Source organism: Pongo abelii, chromosome 8 (genome assembly GCF_028885655.2).
Source record: "Pongo abelii isolate AG06213 chromosome 8, NHGRI_mPonAbe1-v2.0_pri, whole genome shotgun sequence".
In the NCBI taxonomy this organism is placed as follows: domain Eukaryota; kingdom Metazoa; phylum Chordata; class Mammalia; order Primates; family Hominidae; genus Pongo; species Pongo abelii.
The window spans coordinates 60,898,081-60,918,189 of NC_071993.2; the positions used below are offsets into that span (position 1 = coordinate 60,898,081).

The window sequence follows — 20,109 nt, forward strand, 5'->3', positions numbered from 1 at the left end:
TAGTGGTTAAGTATATTCTTAACGTTGTTCAACTGTCACCATTATGAAAAATTACTGCTAAATGGGTAGAAAGAGTCCATTTGGCCTCCTCCCACAAAGAAAAAGTTCTGAAACTAGATAGTGGTATATGTATTTTAGGTAAAGTATTATTTTAACAAGAAGCAACGTAAAGTAAAAATTTATGGCCTTCAGAATGGAGAGGTTTGAGATCGAATCCTACCCCTTCAAGACTGATCTGCCCCTCTGTGTGAGGCATCTCTCAAGGCTTCATTTTATCTTCTATAAAAAGGGAATAATAGTATCAAAACTATAGGTTTGTTATGATGATAAAATCAAATTGTGTGTACGTATGTTTATTACAAAACAGGCATTTAATACATGTCAGCTTATTTCAACCACTTGCCTCTGCCCTTAAAGCCTAAAGGGGAGTTGTGTGTGTTTCTTGATAACTGTATAACAGCCAGTCATCCCCTGGCAGTGCCCTGTTCTTGAGAGTTTGGCATCTCACAGGCAAAGGAAAATAGTTGAATCAAAAGAAGCAGTCAAATGAATGGAAAAGGTTTACCATGCCCTAATGGCAGAAAAGCAAGTTCATAGAATATTATGTAAATAAATTTTGAAGTGTTGCAAAGAGATTTAGATGATCCACAGAATTCCGGGAGAAGTTGCTGAAGAGGTATGGAATTTAATCATTAGGAGATAATGAGGCTACAGTTGAGAAGTCTAAAGAAGGATTAGATATCTTACTGACGAATTAGGAGAAAAAGAAAAGGCAGAGAGGACAGAGAGACACAGAAACAGAGATTGATTTAGACAGATTTAGGCACACATGCAGTCTGTTTTTCTAAAGGAAGATGCAATATCATGTTTATCCAAAGGCCAGGGAAATGGGTTAATCAGGATAGGGGCCTGGCTTTTCAATTTCCTGGAAACACAACTTTAAGAAAGGAGAGGTCTTGGAGATCTTGGGGGCTTGGAGGAGGGTGGTGACTGCATCTCCAAGAAACAAAGAGAGAAGAAATGTTACCTACTAATCACAAGAGTGATTTGTTACAATGCTGCCCCTCACTGTTTGGAGTTAAAAGAGTAAGTTTTAAATTTGCTAAAAAAAAGTCAACTTTTCTGGTCATCGTTCATTCATTCATTCACTGATGCATTAATTTATTTAATCAATAATTAAAATTTGAAAATCTACTATATGCAAGATCAAAGATATTCCAAAACTTTTCATTAGGTATTGGGTAATACAAAAAAATAGGAAGGAGGAAAGACAAAATTTTAGTGTGAGAGAAAGGGTCAGGCACAAATGTAGGGAATTCAGAAAATTGAATCTGTTTTCAGATATACCTGAACGTGAAGTCAGGAGACACAAATGAGCTTCCCCCAGTGTACAGTTCCCACACAGGTATATCTTACTTTTAATAAAGGATCAGTTATAAAGCTTGGCTATATGTGTTTTCAGGCTTAACTAATATTTCCTCAAAAACACAATGCCATGAATGGTAGATCATTTCAATGTTTTCTCTATAAATACCTTATTAATCCCCTATGTGTCAGGAAACAAAACTATTAGTGGTTCTGCAAGTATGCAGTGCATCTTCCTGTGATGTCCCCAGGGCTCTGATTTAGAAATACTGCCTTAATTGGGTTACAGTGAAGTTACATTTAACTGTGGAAATTCAACTAAACAACTCATGGGAAAAGGTTGCCGCGAGCCAAGATCATGCCATTGCACTCTAGCCTGGGAAACAAGAACGAAATGAGAAAAAAAAACAAGTTAAAGAGTGAGGAAGAAAGAGAGAGAAAAATCTTGAACAGCTAACATTGAGCCCATCTGATATTTTACTTGGGGAAATTATGTCCAAGAGTGAGCATGAGATGGGGGCATGAGATTGTAGTACCCTCACAGGTCTCATCCCCAAGTATCTATTGTTCATAGAATGAATGGCAGTACTTTCACTGTTAAAAGTGATTCCTCAGTTAAAGATTTAGGAGAAGAGAGGAGGTTCCAAGATGGTCGAATATGAACAGCTCCAGTCTACAGCTCCCAGTGTGAGCGACACAGAAGGCGGGTGATTTCTGCATATCCAACTGAGGTACTGGGTTGATCTCACTGGGGCTTGTCTGACAGTGAGTGCAGCCCATGGAGCAGGGCAGGGCATTGCCTTAACCAAGAAGTGCAAGGGGTCAGGGAATTCCCTTTCCTAGCCAAGGGAAGCCATGACAGACAGTACCTGGAAAATCGGGACACTCCCATCCTAATACTGCACTTTTCCAACAGTCTTAGCAAACAGCACACCAGGAGATTATATCCCGCACCTGGCTCAGAGGGTCCCATGCCCATGGAGCCTAGCTTACTGCTAGCACAGCAGCCTGAGATTGAACTGCAAGGTGTCGGAGAGGCTGGGGGAGGGGAGTTTGCCGTTGCTGAGGCTTGAGTAGGTAAACAAAGTGGCCAGGAAGCTTGAACTGGGTGGAACCCACTGCAGCTCAAGGAGGCCTGCCTGCCTCTATAGACTCCACCTCCGGGGGCAGGGCATAGCTAAACAAAAGGCAGCAGAAACTTCTGCAGACTTAAATGTCCCTGTCTGACAGCTTTGAAGAGAGTAGTGGTTCTCCCAGCACAGAATTTGAGATCTGAGAACAGACAGACTGCCTCCTCAAGTGGGTCCCTGACCCCCGTGTAGCCTAACTGGGAAGCACCTCCCAGTAGGGGCCGACTGACACCTCATATGGCCGGGTGCCCCTCTGAGACGAAGCTTCCAGAGGAAGAATCAGGCAGCAACATTTGCAGTTCTGCAATATTTGCTGTTCTGCAACCTCTGCTGGTGATACCCAGGCAAACAGGGTCCGGAGTGGACCTCCAGCAAACTCCAACAGACCTGCAGCTGAGGGTCCTGTCTGTTAGAAGGAAAACTAAAAAACAGAAAGGACATCCACACCAAAACCCCATCTGTACGTCACCATCATCAAAGACCAAAAGTAGATAAAACCACAAAGATGGGGAGAAACCAGAGCAGAAAAACTGAAAATTCTAAAAATCAGACCACCTCTTCTCCAAAGGAATGCAGCTCCTCACCAGCAATGGGACAAAGCTGGATGGAGAATGACTTTGACGAGTTGAGAGAAGAAGGCTTCAGACGATTGGTAATGACAAACTTCTCCAAGCTAAAGGAGGATGCTCGAACCCATGGCAAAGAAGCTAAAAACCTTGAAAAAAAATTAGACGAATGGTTAAGTAGAATAAACAGCATATAGAAGACCTTAAATGACCTGATGGAGCTGAAAACCATGGCACGAGAACTACGTGACACATGCGCAAGCTTCAGTAGCTGATTCGATCAAGTGGAAGAAAGGGTATCAGTGATTGAAGATCAAATGAATGAAATGAAGTGAGAAGAGAAGTTTAGAGAAAAATGAGTAAAAAGAAACAAACAAAGACTCCAAAAAATATGGGACTATGTGAGAAGACCAAATCTACTTCTGATTGGTGTACCTGAAAGTGACGGGGAGAATGGAACCAAGCTGGAAAACACTCTTCAGGATACTATCCAGGAGAACTTCCCCAACCTAGCAAGGCAGCCAACATTCAAATTCAGGAAATACAGAGAACACCAGAAAGATACTCCTCAAGAAGAGCAACTCCAAGACACATAATTGTGAGATTCACCAAAGTTGAAATGAAGGAAAAAACGTTAAGGGCAGCCAGAGAGAAAGGTTGGGTTATACACAAAGGGAAGCCCATCAGACTAACAGCAGATCTCTCAGCAGAAACTCTACAAGCCAGAAGAGAGTGGGGGCCAATATTCAACATTCTTAAAGAAAAGCATTTCCAACCCGGAATTTCACATCCAGCCAAACTAAGCTTCATAAGTGAAGGAGAAATAATACCCTTTTCAGACAAATGCTGAGAGATTTTGTCACCACCAGGCCTGCCTTACAAGAGCTCCTGAAGGAAGCACTAAACATGGAAAGGAACAACTGGTACCAGCCACTGCAAAAACATGCCAAATTGTAAAGACCATTGATGCTAGGAAGAAACTGCATCAACTAATGAGCAAAATAACCAGCTAACATCATAATGACAGGACCAAATTCACACATAACAATATTAATCTTAAATGCAAATGGGCTAAATGCTCCAATTAAAAGACACAGACTGGCGAACTGGATAAAGAGTCAAGACCCAGCAGTGTGCTGTATTAGACCCATCTCACGTGCAGAGACACACATAGGCTCAAAATAAAGGGATGGAGGAAGATCTACCAAGCAAAAGGAAAAGAAAAAGAAAGCAAGGGTTGCAATCCTAGTCTCCGATAAAACAGACTTTAAACCAACAAAGATCAAAAGAGACAAAGAAAGCCATTACATAATGGTAAAGGGATCAATTCAACAAGAAGAGCTACCTATCCTAAATATATATGCACCCAATACAGGAGTACCCAGATTCATAAAGCAAGTCCTTAGAGACCTACAAAGAGACTTAGACTCCCACACAATAATAATGGAGACGTTAGCACCACACTGTCATCATTAGACAGATCAACGAGACAGAAAGTTAACGAGGATATCCAGGAGTTGAACTCAGCTCTGCACCAAGCGGACCTAATAGATATCCACAGAACTCTCCACCCCAAATCAACAGAATATACATTCTTCTCAGCACCACATCGTACTTATTCCAAAATTGACCACATAGTTGGAAGTAAAGCACTCCTCAGCAAATGTAAAAGAACAGAAATTATAACAAACTGTCTCTCAGACCAGAGTGTAATCAAACTAGAACTCAGGATTAAGAAACTCACTCAAAACTGCTCAACTACATGGAAACTGAACAACCTGCTCCAGAGTGACTACTGGGTACATAAAGAACTGAAGGCAGAAATAAAAATGTTCTTTGAAACCAATGAGAACAAAGACACAACATACCAGAATCTCAGGACACATTTAAAGCAGTGTGTAGAGGGAAATTTATAGCACTAAATGCCCACAAGAGGAAGCAGCAAAGATCTAAAATTGACACCCTAACATCACAATTAAAAGAACTAGAGAAGCAAGAGCAAACACATTCAAAAGCTAGCAGAAGGCAAGAAATAACTAAGATCAGAGCAGAACTGAAGGAGATAGAGACACAAAAAATCCTTCAAAAAATCAATGAATCCAGGAGCTGGTTTTTGGAAAAGATCAACAAAATTGATAGACCACTAGCAAGACTAATAAAGAAGAAAAGAGAGAAGAATCAAATAGATGCAATAAAAAATGATAAAGGGGATATCACCACCAATCCCACAAAAATATAAACTATCATCAGAGAATACTATAAACACCTCTATGCAAATAAACTAGAAAATCTAGAAGAAATGGATAAATTCCTCGACACATACATGCTCCCAAGACTAAACCAGGAAGAAGTTGAATCTTGAATAGACCAATAACAGGCTCTGAAATTGAGGCAATAATAAATAGCCTATCAACCAAAAAAAGTCCAGGACCAGACAGATTCACAGCCGAATTCTACCAGAGGTACAAAGAGGAGCTGGTACCATTCCTTCTGAAACTATTCCAATCAATAGAAAAAGAGGGAATCCTCCCTAGCTCCTTTTATGAGGCCAGCATCATCCTGATACCAAAGCCTGGCAGAGATACAACAAAAAAAGAGAATTTTAGACCAATATCCCTGATGAACATCGTTGCAAAAATCCTCAATAAAATACTGGCAAACTGAATCCAGCAGCACATCAAAAAGCTTATCTACCATGATCAAGTTGGCTTCATCCCTAGGATGCAAGGCTGGTTCAACATACACAAATCAATAAATGTAATGCATCATATAAACAGAACCAAAGACAAAAACCACATGATTATCTCAATAGATGCAGAAAAGGCCTTCGACAAAATTCAACAGCACTTCATGCTAAAAACTCTCAATAAACTACCAATTGATGGGATGTATCTCAAAATAATAAGAGCTATTTATGACAAACCCACAGCCAAGAGCATACTGAATGGGCAAAAACTGGAAGCATTCCCTTTGGAAACTGGCACAAGACAGGGATGCCCTCTCTCACCACTTCTATTCAACATAGTGTTGGAAGTTCTGGCCAGGGCAATCAGGCAGGAGAAAGAAATAAAGGGTATTCAATTAGGAAAAGAGGAAGTCAAATTGTCCCTGTCTGCAGATGACATGATTGTATATTTAGAAAACCCCATTGTCTCAGCCCCAAATCTCCTTAAGCTGATAAGCAACTTCAGCAAAGTCTCAGGATACAAAATCAATGTGCAAAAATCACAAGCATTCCTATACATCAATAACAGACAAACAGAGAGCCAAATCATGAGTGAACTCCCATTCACAATTGCCTCAAAGAGAATAAAATATCTAGGAATCCAACTTACAAGGGATGTGAAGGACCTCTTCAAGGAGAACTACAAACCACTGCTCAACAAAATAAAAGAGGTCACAAACAAATGGAAGAACATTCCATGCTTATGGATAGGAAGAATCAATATCGTGGAAATGGCCATACTGCCCAAGGTAATTTACAGATTCAATGCCATCCCCATCAAGCTACCAATGACTTTCTTCACAGAACTGCAAAAAACTACTTTAAAGTTCGTATGGAACCAAAAAAGAGCCTGCACTGCCAAGACAATCCTAAGCCAAAAGAACAAAGCTGTAGGCATCACACTACCTGACTTCAAACTATACTACAAGGCTACAATAACCAAAACAGTATGGTACTGGTACCAAAACAGAAATATAGACCAATGGAACAGAACAGAGCCCTGAGAAGTAGTACCACACATCTACAACCATCTGATGTTTGACAAACCTGACAAAAACAAGCAATGGGGAAAGGATTCCCTATTTAATAAATGATGCTGGGAAAACTGGTTAGCCATATGCAGAAAGCTGAAACTGGATCCCTTCCTTACACCTTATACAAAAATTAATTCAAGATGGATTAAAGGCTTAAATGTTAGACCTAAAACCATAAAAACCCTAGAAGAAAACCTAAAACCTAGGCAGTACCATTCAGGACATAGGCATGGGCAAGGACTTCATGTCTAAAACACCAAAAGCAGTGGCAACAAAAGCCAATATTGACAAATGATATCTAATTAAACTAAAGAGCTTCTGCACAGCCAAATAAACCACCATCAGAGTGAACAGGCAACCTACAAAATGGGAGAAAATTTTTTAAATCTACCCATCTGACAAAGGGCTAATATCCAGAATCTACAAAGAACTCAATCAAATTTACAAGAAAAAAATCAAACAACTCCATCAAAAAGTGGGCAAAGGATATGAACAGACACTTCTCAAAAAATGACATTTATGCAGCCAACAGACACATGAAAAAATGCTCATCACTGGCCATCAGAAAAATGCAAATCAAAACCACAATGGGGTACCATCTCACACCAGTTAGAATGGCGGTCATTAAAAAGTCAGGAAACAACAGGTGCTGGAGAGGCTGTGGAGAAATAGAAACGCTTTTACACTGTTGGTGGGACTGTAAACTAGTTCAACCCTTGTGGAAGATGGTGTGGCAATTCCTCAAGGATCTAGAACTAGAAATACCATTTGACCCAGCCATCCCATTACTGTGTATATACCCAAACAATTATAAATCATGCTTCTATAAAGGCACATGCACATGTATGTTTATTGCGGCACTATTCACGATAGCAAAGATTTGGAACCAACCCAAATGTCCATCAATGATAGACTGGATTAAGAAAATGTGGCACATATACACCATGGAATACTATGCAGCCATAAAAAAGGATGAGTTCATGTCCTTTGTAGTGACATGGATGAAGCTGGAAACCATCATTCTCAGTAAACTATCACAAGGACAGAACACCAAACACCACATGTTCTCACTCATAGGTGGGAATTGAACAATGGGAACACTTGGACACAGGGTGGGGAGCATCACACACTGGGGCCTGTCGTGGGGTGGGGGGAGGGCGGAGGGATAGCATTAGGAGATATACCTAACGTAAATGTCGAGTTAACAGGTGCAGCACACCAACATGGCACATGTATACTTATGTAACAAACCTGCATGTTGTGCACATGTACCCTAGAACTTAAAGTATAATAAAAAAAAAAAAAAGAAAAGAAAATAGCTTTAACTGAAAAAAAAAAAAAGATTTAGGGGAAGCTCTCTGAGATGGGAGTGTGAAGGGAGTTCTACAGTGTATGCAAGTCAGAGTCACTGTCCCATCTCCTTGAGCTGCTTTAGTCCTTAAGATTTATCTTTGGAACTATTGGCTTCTTCTGTAATATAATGGGTTTTCCAATGAGAACACCTCTCTACTTCTCCCTTAAAACTCCCACTTTTCTCCTTGATGATCCAACCTTCCTGATCTCTGTCTCTGGATTCTTAGTGCAACTAGGATTCTGCTGCAAATCTCTGGGTGGCCCTGCCTGTGCTCTTCCCTGTCAGTGACAGCAGCCCGAGGTAGGACTCTCCTCTTGTTTCTTTTAGTATTTTTTTTTAACCACATAGGTACAAATTAATATTATTTCAGCACTAGAGATTTGATATTATCACTATATCTACAAGATGACTTTGATAGATATTTGATGACTAAAGTTTTTTTTTGTTTTTTTGTTGTTGTTTTTTTTTGTTTGAGACAGAGTCCTGCTCTGTCGCCCAGGCTGGAGTGCAGTGGCGCAATCTCCGCTCACTGCAAGCTCCGCCTCCCGAGTTCACACCATTCTCCTGCCTCAGCCTCCAAAGTAGCTGGAACTACAGGCGCCCGCCACCACGCCCAGCTAATTTTTTGGTATTTTTAGTAGAGACGGGGTTTCACTGTGTTAGCCAGGATGGTCTCGATTTCCTGACCTCGTGATCTGCCGGCCTTGGCCTCCCAAAGTGCTGGGATTACAGGCATGAGCCACCGTGCCCGGCCCTTAGGACTAAAGTTTTTAACCCATAAAATGTACATCTTTTCTATGAGAAAATGCATTTTTCTTCAGGAAATTATCTTCTCTATTAAGTGGCAGGGTCCACTTGTAAAGACTTCTGTATGAAAATAGACTCCAGTTTAATCACTGAATTATTTTGCTCATAATAGCCGAAAAACTCCAGGAGCTATAAGCAAAAGTATACCCACTGTAAATAATACTGAGAGGACTTTATTTTGGTTAAAGTAAAAAGCTTTGGCTTCTGATGGGAGAAAAACATTACATACTACTAGATCTGATACATGCTTTGTCATTAGCACATACTGCATTGAGGGATCATTGGCTTGCGTGAAACAGGAAACGCTGGGAGAAAAGAGGCCCACATATTTCTTTATGTGAACTACTATCTTTTTTGAATTTAAGTTAGTCCAGGCATGGTGATACATCCGTAATCCCAGCACTTTGGGAGGCTGAGGTGGGCGGATCACCTGATGTCAGGAGTTCGAGACCAGCCTGGCCAACATGTCAAAGCCCTGTCTCTACTAAAAAAAATAAAAACAAACTAAAAAAAAAAAAAAAAAAAAAGCTGGGCGTGGTGGCAAACGCCAGTAATCCCAGCTACTCGGGAGCCTGAGGCACGAGAATTGCTTGAACCCACGAGGTGGAGTTTGTAGTGAGCCGAGATCTTGCCACAGCACTCGAGCTTAGGCAACAGAGTGAGACTCTGTAACAACAACAACAACAACAACAACAAAAGAATTGAAGTTACCATCTATTATAGCACCATTATTTTATGTATTACTGAAGAAAAAAAATGTAGTCAAATTCTGACACTGTGCTTTCTTATGTAGAAATTTTATTTCAAATATATTTAGACATAGAGTTCTGATATATATCATGCTCCTCAATTCCATAACTTTCTGAATATACAGTGTCTTTTGTTTTAAGCCTTGTCATCATGTATTCTTTTTAAGGACATTTTAAATGGCAGCTAAGCTTACCACATCTAGTACCAACAATGTGCATAATACAAAGTCAAAGCTATTCACATGATACTGTGAATAGCTATGACCAAGTTGCCCCCATCAAGCAATAACAATCTACCCCACAAGTAACTTCTGACCTGCTGTTTGGCTGATGTGGATTGAAATACTCCACCAACTCTAAGCAGATTTCATAAATTGGTACTATGTAAAAATAATGTGCATCTTGGAATTTTTGAAATAGTACTCATATAATAGAACAAGGTATCTGCTTTGATTGTGGTGAACTTCATAAACTTAAAGGTAGCTTTGCTCCAGTCAAATAACGTACAGATAGGTGGGACAAGAATTAATGCTGAGGAAATTGATTCCAGCATTTAGAAATTTGTCACCGTTGACAGGAAAATCATTACCCCCAAGGGATTTGCTGTCTGTACCTGGTAACAGATACTAAGCTTGCCATTATAGAAAGAATATGGTGATGTAGTGAAATCTTGAGAACTGAGAGGACAAGCTGCTTCCTGGTAACATTGGTGGCTAACACTTGCTTAGGCAGGGATTGTCATGCATTCTTTCTATTAAACTTCATAGCAATCTTTTGAGTTAAGAGCCTTGTTAGCATATTTTATTGATGAGGAGCTGAGACACAGAAAGGATAAATAATTTGCCTGATACTCCAAAGCTAGTAAATAGAAATGCAGAATTCAAAAGTAAGCAGTCTGATGGCAAAGCTCAAGAGTGTTTTCTACTCTTCTGTACTGTCTGCAGGCAAGTTAGCCTGGGCCAGTAGCTGTTCTCTTTATGTGCCAGGTGTTCATAAATTAGGCGTTTGTGAGTTGGGAAGTAGCTCTGCAACTTTGACTTTATATCAGAAACCATCACAACTCTCTACTGGCTTTGCTGAGGAATCAGTCAATGCAGGTGCACTTGGTATTGGAATGATTGAGAGTGGATTCAAAGCACTCATTTGTTTTTTTTTAATATGTTTTTCCTAGAAATTTTTTGTTTATTGCCTTTTAAAATTATTTTTTAATTATAAAATTAATAGAGCTCGTTGCTGATTTTTTTTTTTTTTTTTTGAGACTAGGTCTCGCTCTGTCACTCAGGCTGGAGTGCAGTGGCATGATCTTGGCTCACTGCAACCTCTGCCTCCTGGGTTCAAGAAATTCTCCTGCCTCAGCCTCATGAGTAGCTGGGACTACAAGCATGCACAACCACATCCAGGTAATATTTGCATTTTTAATAGAGATGGGGTTTCACCATGTTGGCCAGGCTGGTCTCATTGCTAAAATTTTACACAATATAGAAGGATGCAATGTAAGTATGAGAGATATTCCTTCTCCCCTTCTTCACTATTCCGAGGGTAACTCAATGTTATCACTTTTCTATTTATCTTCTATGATGACTTTTATATTCAAATTCATATAAATTTTAAGTTTTATTAAAATTATATCAAACTATTTATATTTTTGTGAAACTTGCCTTTCTACTCACCAATATAGTATCGAAAGAGAAACTCAGTTGGATCCTTCTCAGGTAATAATGGAAATTATTGGTTCATGTATTCCAAGCAAAGATTGAATGACTGAGCGATAAGAAAAGAAGGATGGAGCTGGGCCTCATATCTCCTGGATCCAATACTTTGAACATTCCTCTCTAGTCTCAGATTCTCACAGATTATCAGTTTGATTGGTCTCTTTTATTGGAAAGTAGATTACAAGATGAAAAATATAGCTACCAACAATTCCCAAGTAGGGCACTGAAGAAAGCCAGTCATTCTTTCTCAGTTACACTTCAAAAAGTCCAAGGTATGACTCAGATTGATTCAACTTGGGTTAGGCATTCACCTCTGTGTCAATCAAGTATATGTAGGAGACTGGAATATCATGACTGGCACACCTTTATTCAGGTACCCTATCCTGGAACATTCAATAGCAGCCTAAGGAACAGTATCATTGCAAATATCCTAGCTTCCACTCAGTATCTACAAATCTGCTCTTCTTAAAGGTTTCTTCTTGGTGTTCATGTATCTGTCTGTCTACACCATGGCATTAAATAATCCTTACAAGACAATAAAGTGGGTTGATTATCTTGTGTTTTATATTTCTTCCTTATATTAATTATCTTGAGTGATTCTTCCTCATCTCTGAATCCTGCCTCCAAGGATAACAGCAATAAAAAAGTTAAATAAATTGCTAATTTATACGATGACCTGTTTATGTATTCAATTTAGAGTTAGTAAATGACATCAAGAAGGATGAGTACCAAGGCTTCCCATCTCCTCATTTCTCATGGTTTCAATGTATGTGCATTAATTTGCTGCTCGAGTTCCGAGTTGTCCAGGAACATTGACATGTACAGAGATTTGTTTTTATCTGTAAGTAGCTCTTGTTCAGCTCTTTATAGTCAAAGAAATAAAACTAATATGCTTTATTCTCTGTAATTTATTTCCATGCTTAACATGTTTTAAAACTCCTTATGTTTCAGGTCTTGTTTTAGGTATGGAAATGTAGGAATAAGTAGTTTGTGGTTATTTATTTGTGGTTTTGCTTTCCATAGTTTCAGTTACCTGTTCCGCCATGGTCTGAAATATTAAATAGAAAATTCCATAAATAAACAATAGTTTTAAATTGTGTGCCTCTCTGAGTAGCCTGATGAAATCTCACACCCTGCCACTTCTGTTCACAAGGGAGGTGAATCATCTCTTTGTCAAGCGTATCCATGCTGTATACACACTACCTGTTCCTTAGTCACTTAGTCACCCTCTCTGTTATTAGATAGATCACAAGAAGAAAAGGGGCAAGTGCAGTACAGTAAGATATTCTGAGAGAATAAGAGAGAAAAACCACATTCACATAATTTCATTACAGTATACATTTTAAATTTTTCTATTTTATTATTAGTTTTTAAAATCCCTTAGTATGCTTAATTTACAAATTGAAGTTTATTATAGGAATGTATGTTCTCCTACAATATAAGAATAAAGTTAGTACACACAGAGTTCAGTACTGTCTACAATTGCAGGCATCCAATGGGGTTCTTGGAATGTATGTTCCACTGATAAGAGGGGGCTACTGTCCATATAAAAATGAGCCATTTGTCCTAGAAGCTCCTGAGCTAGTTGAAGAGACCAAGATGGAAACAAGTTAACAGGGCATGATGATGTTACAGCAGAGGCATGTGCAAAGCTTGGTGGGGCCACAAAAGAGATAATGTTCCTCCAGGTTTGAAGAGGCTAGTATGTTTTTCTAATATGTTTCTACTATGTTTTTCTAATAGTGAAAACACATTGTTTGTGGTCAGAGAATGTTCTTCCTTAAGGCCTTTTAATGCTGTTAAGAAAAATTAGCTAATGTAACCCTCCAGGATCTGGCTCTCCCACTTCAATTCCCATGCTCTGCTTCCTATACTCTAACTATATTGGTCTTCATTCAGTGCACTAATAATTCACTGCTTTTACACTGCATGTTGATTGACATTGCCTGAAAAGCTTGTTCTATGCCTTACATTCTTTACTTGATATTTCCACCTCTACATCTATCCATCAATCAATCCATCTATCTAATAGTTACATTAGTGCTTAGAAGTTCTTCCTCAAGAACTTCTTCAGTCTACACAAATAAGTCAATTCGCCTTCTTTTAGTAACATCTATCATGTGATTAGCTGAATTATTTGTCCAAAAAGTCTCTTTATCACCAAGTCACCAAGTCAAAAGCTCTTTGATAGGAAGACAATGTTCTTTTCACTTACCACAGTATAACCTCTGTCAATTATGATGTCTAAGACATAGTAGAATCTCAAAATATAGTAAAAAATTAAAAAATATAAATAAATGAGCTGGGTAATATGAGACAGATAGAAATAGGAAGAATATTTTAGGGGGAAAAGAGGATATTATATTCAATGTCTTGAAAAAATAAAAATTATTCCATGTCTTAGAGATTGTATGCAATTTGGCATGTCTTAAATTTAGAGTGTCAAAGTAGAACCAAGAGAAGATAAGGCTGGGGTGGGGTTTATCATAAAGATTCTTGAATGACAAACCAAAGAGCTTGCAATACTTTTTCTGTTGACAGAGGATAACTACTGAAGGATTTTAAAGAGAAGTGGTATAAACTTATTTGGGCTTACAAAATAATACCATTACCAAAACATAAAGAAATTTCAGGAAATAGAAGACATTTGAAGACTAGTAAAATTACCTATGTAGTTGAGGCAGACTCTAAGTACTTGACTATTCATGTAGATAGGAGGAATGGGTATAATGTTAATAAATGGCAAGACACTCTATTTTCTGATTTGAATACCTTACAGCCTGATTGCTTTAAAAATAGAATAGATATTATCACTCTAAAGATAAGTGTATGAGCCTTTTCTCCAGTATATGAAAGAATATATTATTGTGTCTTTAATTTGCATGAGAAACCTGGGGCCACAGGACATTATACTAAAATATACTGGTGGAATTGACTTCTCAAGACAGTATCAGGATTTCTGCTGAATCACTCCCCAGAAAAAACTAGCAGAAAATTGTTTTTTAAACAGCAATGTAAAGCCTTTGGACATGGTGCAGGAACAAACAGCAAATGAAGAATCATATATTAAAGAAAATTTTTAAAAGTTTAATAAGAAAAGTGAAAATTTGTAGTAATTGAAACAAGACTCTTTCCTTCCTCCCAGCTCAGTGAGATGGAGATTACACTCTAGAAACTGTAGCCAAGAGCACAGAACACTCTGTCCCAAGCTCCCAATCAGACTTTCTTCTTAGGAGGAGCAGAATGTCAGCATTTTTCGTCTTTCTCCCAGTTATCTGTTTCTGAGGCTAAATCTGAGTGAGTGCAGTTAAGAGGTGGGGGCTCCCTTCTTCCACCAGCTTCTTGCCTTGTGAAATGGAGTCTGCATCTTGAATGCAGGATGCTGAGATGTAGGAGCCCTAATCACTCTTGATATAGTATGAGAGGTGATGGTTCCATGCTATCAGAAGCAAGCCAAGAAGACCTCAGGCAGCTCCACCCCATTCCTGCCCAAACCCTCAGGTCCTAGAGTAGGGACATCAGAGAAAACTTGGCCATTGTCCCTAACTAACTTTAGAGCTTTGGCCAGAAACTTTGATATGGAGATGGGGAGAGAATAGGACCTTAAAACAGATAGTTCCTAATCTCTTTCTCAATAACTGACTTCATTTGCAATTGAGTGTAGAAAAGGGCCCTCTCCAAGAGAAGTTCTTTGGTGAAAAGACAATGTTCCTTTATTCACCACAATATATCCCATAGAGGTTGTAGAAAAAGGTGAGAGTCAAGATACAGGCTAAACTGTGGACTGGGTAGTTTTCAAGAGAATACTGGAGAATAATATGACTGGGAGGAATCTTTCTGAGGTCAGAAAAAATACCAACCATTGACCTCAGAACATATTCCTTCAAAGGGACCTGAATTTGATGGGATTCGTTTGCAGAGGGATTTATGTTCCAGGGCAGTGTCAAAAACAATAGTAGGAATGATATGACAATTGGTTGGAGTTTAACAACTAGGTGTGGTCGGGGAAAAAGAGGAATAGAGCCCTACCAAAATGACTCTATTTCAGGGTAACTGAATATATCTGAAGATGTGCTTCCTTGAAGAGCAATGTAGAGGGCTTAATACTATAGGAGGGAGGAAACCTGACCCATAAAGCAGGAGAAAAGCAGGTAACAAATTGCCTTCAAGAGCTACCAGATGTTGATATTATCAGCAAAAGACTAAACATGTTCACAGGTCTAAAGAAAACCATGATTTAAAAAGTAAAGTAACATATGATGACAATGTTGTACCAAATAGAAAATGTCAATGAAGAGAAACTATAAAAAAATACTGAGATGGAAATTCAGAAGTTGAAAAGCACAGGAGCTGAAATAATAATCTCACTTGAGGGGCTCAGATTTTAACTAGTAGAAGAAACAAGCAAGCATAAAGGTATATGATACAGATTATGTAAGCAGCAGAATAACAGAGACAAAAAAAAAAAGAAGAAAAATGAAGGGTGCCTTAGAGAAATGTGAGAGACCGCTAAGCACACCAGCATACACATGACAGGCCCTCTAGAGGGAAACAAGAGAAAGGAGTAACACATATATAATTTTTTTAATGATGAAAAACTTACCAAATTTATTAAAAAATAATAACCTACATATCCAGGAAGCTCAAAAAACTACAAGAAGAATAAATGCAAATAAATTCACTAACAGACACATAGTAAATGTCAAAAGTCAAACATAAGGAAAGAATCATTGAAAGAAACAAGATAAAAATATTCATTACATATGAGAGAATAACAGTAAGATTTATAGCTAATTTATTAGCAGAAGTAATAGGGACAAGAGGTTATGGGATGACATACTGACAATGCTCAAAGAAAACCTTGTCAACTAAGAGAAGTCTTATCCAGCAAAGTTTTCTTTAAAAATTGAAGGAAAAATAAAGACTTTCCCAGACAAACAAAGAGAATTTGCAACTAGCACTGGTGGAGGTAATTATATAATTATAAAAGACAATATAAATGCACACATTTTCTCCATTCTTCTAACTTATTTAAAAAGTAATAAAATAATATGTATATAATGTATATTTGGAAATATAATATGTAGAAATGTAATGTATATGTAATATATTTGCCAAAAATAGCACAGAGTGATGTGGGAGCAAAGCTGCAATGGGATAAAGAAATAAATACAGATGGCAAAGTAAAATTATAGCAATGTATATAATTGGGTTTGTAACAGTGAATATAATATGTATAATAATAATAATACCACTGAAAGAGCAGAGGTAAGGAATAATAACATAAAGGAGTAATGCTTCCATATATTACCAAAATTAAGCTAGTAAAAACCTGAAGCTGATTCTGATAGGTTAAGCTGTATATATTAAATCCTAGACCAACAACTAAAAATGAACTCTACATATATGCTGAATAATTATTTAACAAATTAATAGGTTTCATTAGAAGATATTTATTTAATGTAAAAAGAGCAGTAGAAGAGGAATAAAGGAACAAAAAAGACAGAAAAGAAAAAGCAAAATGGCACATGTGAATCCCACTATATCAATAAAGGCAGAGATTGTCAGAATGGATTAAAAAACATGATCTCACTGTATTCTGTTCATAAGAGACTTGCTTTGTATTCAAAGATACAAAAGATTGAAAGGAAAATAATACAAAAAATACATCATGCAAAAATCAATCACAAGAAAACTATAGTAGCTGTACTGGTAATCAGAGAAAATAGACTTTAAAATTTTTTTAAGTTATTAGAGATTAAAGATACATTTTATAATGATAAAAAGCTGAATTTGGCCGGGCGTGGTGGCTCACACCTGTAATCCGAGAGCTTTGGGAGGCTGAGGCGGGTGGATCACCTGAGGTCTGGAGTTCCAGACCAGCCTGACCAACATGGAGAAACCCCGTCTCCACTAAAAATACAAAATTAGCCGGGCGTGGTGACACATGCCTGTAATCCCAGCTACTCGGAAGTTGAGGCAGGAGAATCGCTTGAACCCGCGCGGCAGAGGATGCAATGAGCTGAGATCGCGCCTGTGAAACTCCAGCCAGTGCAACAAGAGAGAAACTCTGTCTGAAAAAAAAAAAAGTTCAATTCATCTCACGCCTGTAATCCCAACACTTTGGGAGGCTGAGGCAGGAGAATCGCTTGAACCCAGGAGGCGGAGGTTGCAGTGAGCCGAGATCACACCACTGCACTCCAGCCTGGCGACAGAGAGAGACTCTGTCAAAAAAAAAAAAGGACTATATAACAGTTATAACCACATATGCACCTAATAACAGTTTAACAAAATATATGAAGGAAAACTGACAGAAATGGAAAGAGAAACAAAATTCAAGAATAATAGTTGGAGCCTTCAAAAACCCACTATTAATAATTGGTAGAACAAGTCAACAGATGTTTAACACAGAAATAGAAGGTTAGCACAACCCTATAAACCAACTAGACCTTACGGATATCTATAGAAAGCTTTATTAAACAACAGCAAAATATGCATTTTTTTCTTAAATGCACATGGAATGTTAAGAAGGCTTCAATAAATTGGAAACGATAGAAAAAATACAGTGTATTCTCTAACTAGAATAAAATAGCACTAGAAATTGATAATATGAAAATTTCTGGGAAATCCACAGATTTTTAAATTAAATAACACACCTCTAAATAGTCAATGAGCCAAAGAAGAAATAAAAGGCAAATCAGAAATACTTTGAGATTAATAAATATGAAGAGAGACCATATCAAAAATTATAGGATGCAGGTAAAGCAATAGAGGAAAATGTAGAGCTTTATAACAACAGAAAAAAAAGAGTAAACAAAACTTAAAGCAAGCAGAAGATAGGAAATAATAAATTTAGAGTGAAAATAAATCAAATAGAGAATACAAAAATAGAGAAAATCAATAGAACTGAAAGCTGTTTTTTGAAAGGCTCAACAAAATTGACAAAACTTTATTTAGACTGACCAAGAAAAAAGAGTAAAGATTGAAATTATTAGAATGCGAAATGAAAGAAGTGTTATTACTACTGATCTTACAAAAATAAAGATTCATAAGCCAAAACTATGAACAATTGTATGTCAATAAATTAGATGGTAGAGAAAATTGACAAAATCCTAAAATGACCTAAACTATAACTGACTAAAAAAGAAAAAAAACTGAACAAACTTTAACAAATGAAGATATTAAATTAGTAACCCAAAACACATACACACACACCTCCCCGCAACACACACAAAACACATGCAAAGAAAAGCCTGCAAAGATGGCTTCACTACTGAATTTTACCAAACCTTTAAACAATTAATGCCAATTCTTCATAAACTCTTCTAAAAACATAGAATAGAAGAAAACACATTTCAGTTGGTTGAAATTTTCTGCCTTTCAACCATGTTAAGAATCCAGTATTGCCCTGTTGCCAAAACCAGAGAGAAATATTACAAGAATAAAATATCGCACAATAAAGTGTCTTTTATAAAAGACCTTGTATTGTAAAAGACATTTTATTATAAATAAATTATAAAGAAAAAGCTGCAATTATCTCTATTCACAGATGACATGATCTTGTATATAGAAAACCCTTGAGGATCTGCTACAAAACTGTTAGGTCTAACCAAAAAGTTCATCAAGTTTGTAAGATAACAAACAATGTACGAAAATTTACTGTATTTATATACACTTGCAATGAACAATCTAAATTGAAATTAAGAAAACAAGTCCATTTACAATAACATTTGAAAGAATAAAATACATGGAATTAAATTTAATAAAAGAAGCACAAACCTATGTTTTGAACACTACAACACAGTTCTAAGACCGAATAAATAAGACTGAAATAAATGGAAAATTATCCCATGTTTATGGATCAGATTTAATATTATTAAGATGGCATACTCCCCAAACTTCTTACAAAGCAAAGGCAAGTAAAACAGTGTGAAACAGACACAAAAACAAACATATAGTTTAGTAAAATAAAATGGAGAGTCTGGGAATAAACTCATGTTTCTATGATCAACTGATCTTTATGTCAATGAAGGGTGGGGTGGGAATTTTTTTCCACAAAGGACACTAGGGCAACTGCATGGCCATATGCAAAAGAATTAAGTTGGATCCTTACCTCACACCCTTTACAAATATTAGCCTAAAATGCAACAAGGATCTATATGTATCAGTGAAAAACATTTAATGTTTAGAAGAAAACAGAGGGATAAACATTCATGACTTTGTATTTGGCAAATATTCTTATATATGACACTAAATCACATGCAAAAAATGTTTAATTAGACTTCAGCAAAATTAAACTCATTTGTGCTTCAAAGGACACCATGAAAAAGTGAGAAAACAAAGCACAGAATGGGAAAAAGCATTTACAAAACATGTATTCATCAAGAAACTTGTATTCAGAATATGTAAAGTACACTTACAATTGACTAATATGAAGACAGATAACCCAACTGTAAGTGAGCAAAGGATCTGAATAGACATTTATTTCAAGAAAGGGATACAAATGGCCAGCAAGCACATTAAAAGATGTTTGACATCATTTGTCATCAGAGAAATACAAATCAAAGCATGATGAGCTATCACTTCACCTTCACTAGGATCAATAAGCCAGACAATAACAAACATTGCAAAAAATATGGAGAAATAAGAACTCTCTTCATACAATAT

General features: G+C 37.4%; 1 protein-coding gene and 1 long non-coding RNA gene across 6 annotated transcripts in view; one reads left to right on the plus strand and one right to left on the minus strand.

The window, feature by feature from the left end:
* LOC129048245 (uncharacterized) overlaps positions 1 to 20,109 on the plus strand; it is a 152,486-nt gene that overhangs the window by 71,112 nt on the left and 61,265 nt on the right. For 2 of the 3 annotated variants that reach the window (XR_010141538.1, XR_010141537.1), the window contains exon 2: positions 10,994 to 11,130. This is a non-coding gene — a long non-coding RNA (uncharacterized LOC129048245). Of the gene's footprint in view, positions 1 to 8,002; positions 8,475 to 10,993; positions 11,131 to 20,109 lie in introns of those variants that run through there. The other variant, XR_008510438.2, reaches the window with a different exon arrangement.
* Positions 1 to 20,109, minus strand: part of LOC129048244 (uncharacterized) — a 182,601-nt gene that overhangs the window by 60,416 nt on the left and 102,076 nt on the right. The gene's annotated exons all lie outside the window — the stretch shown is intronic.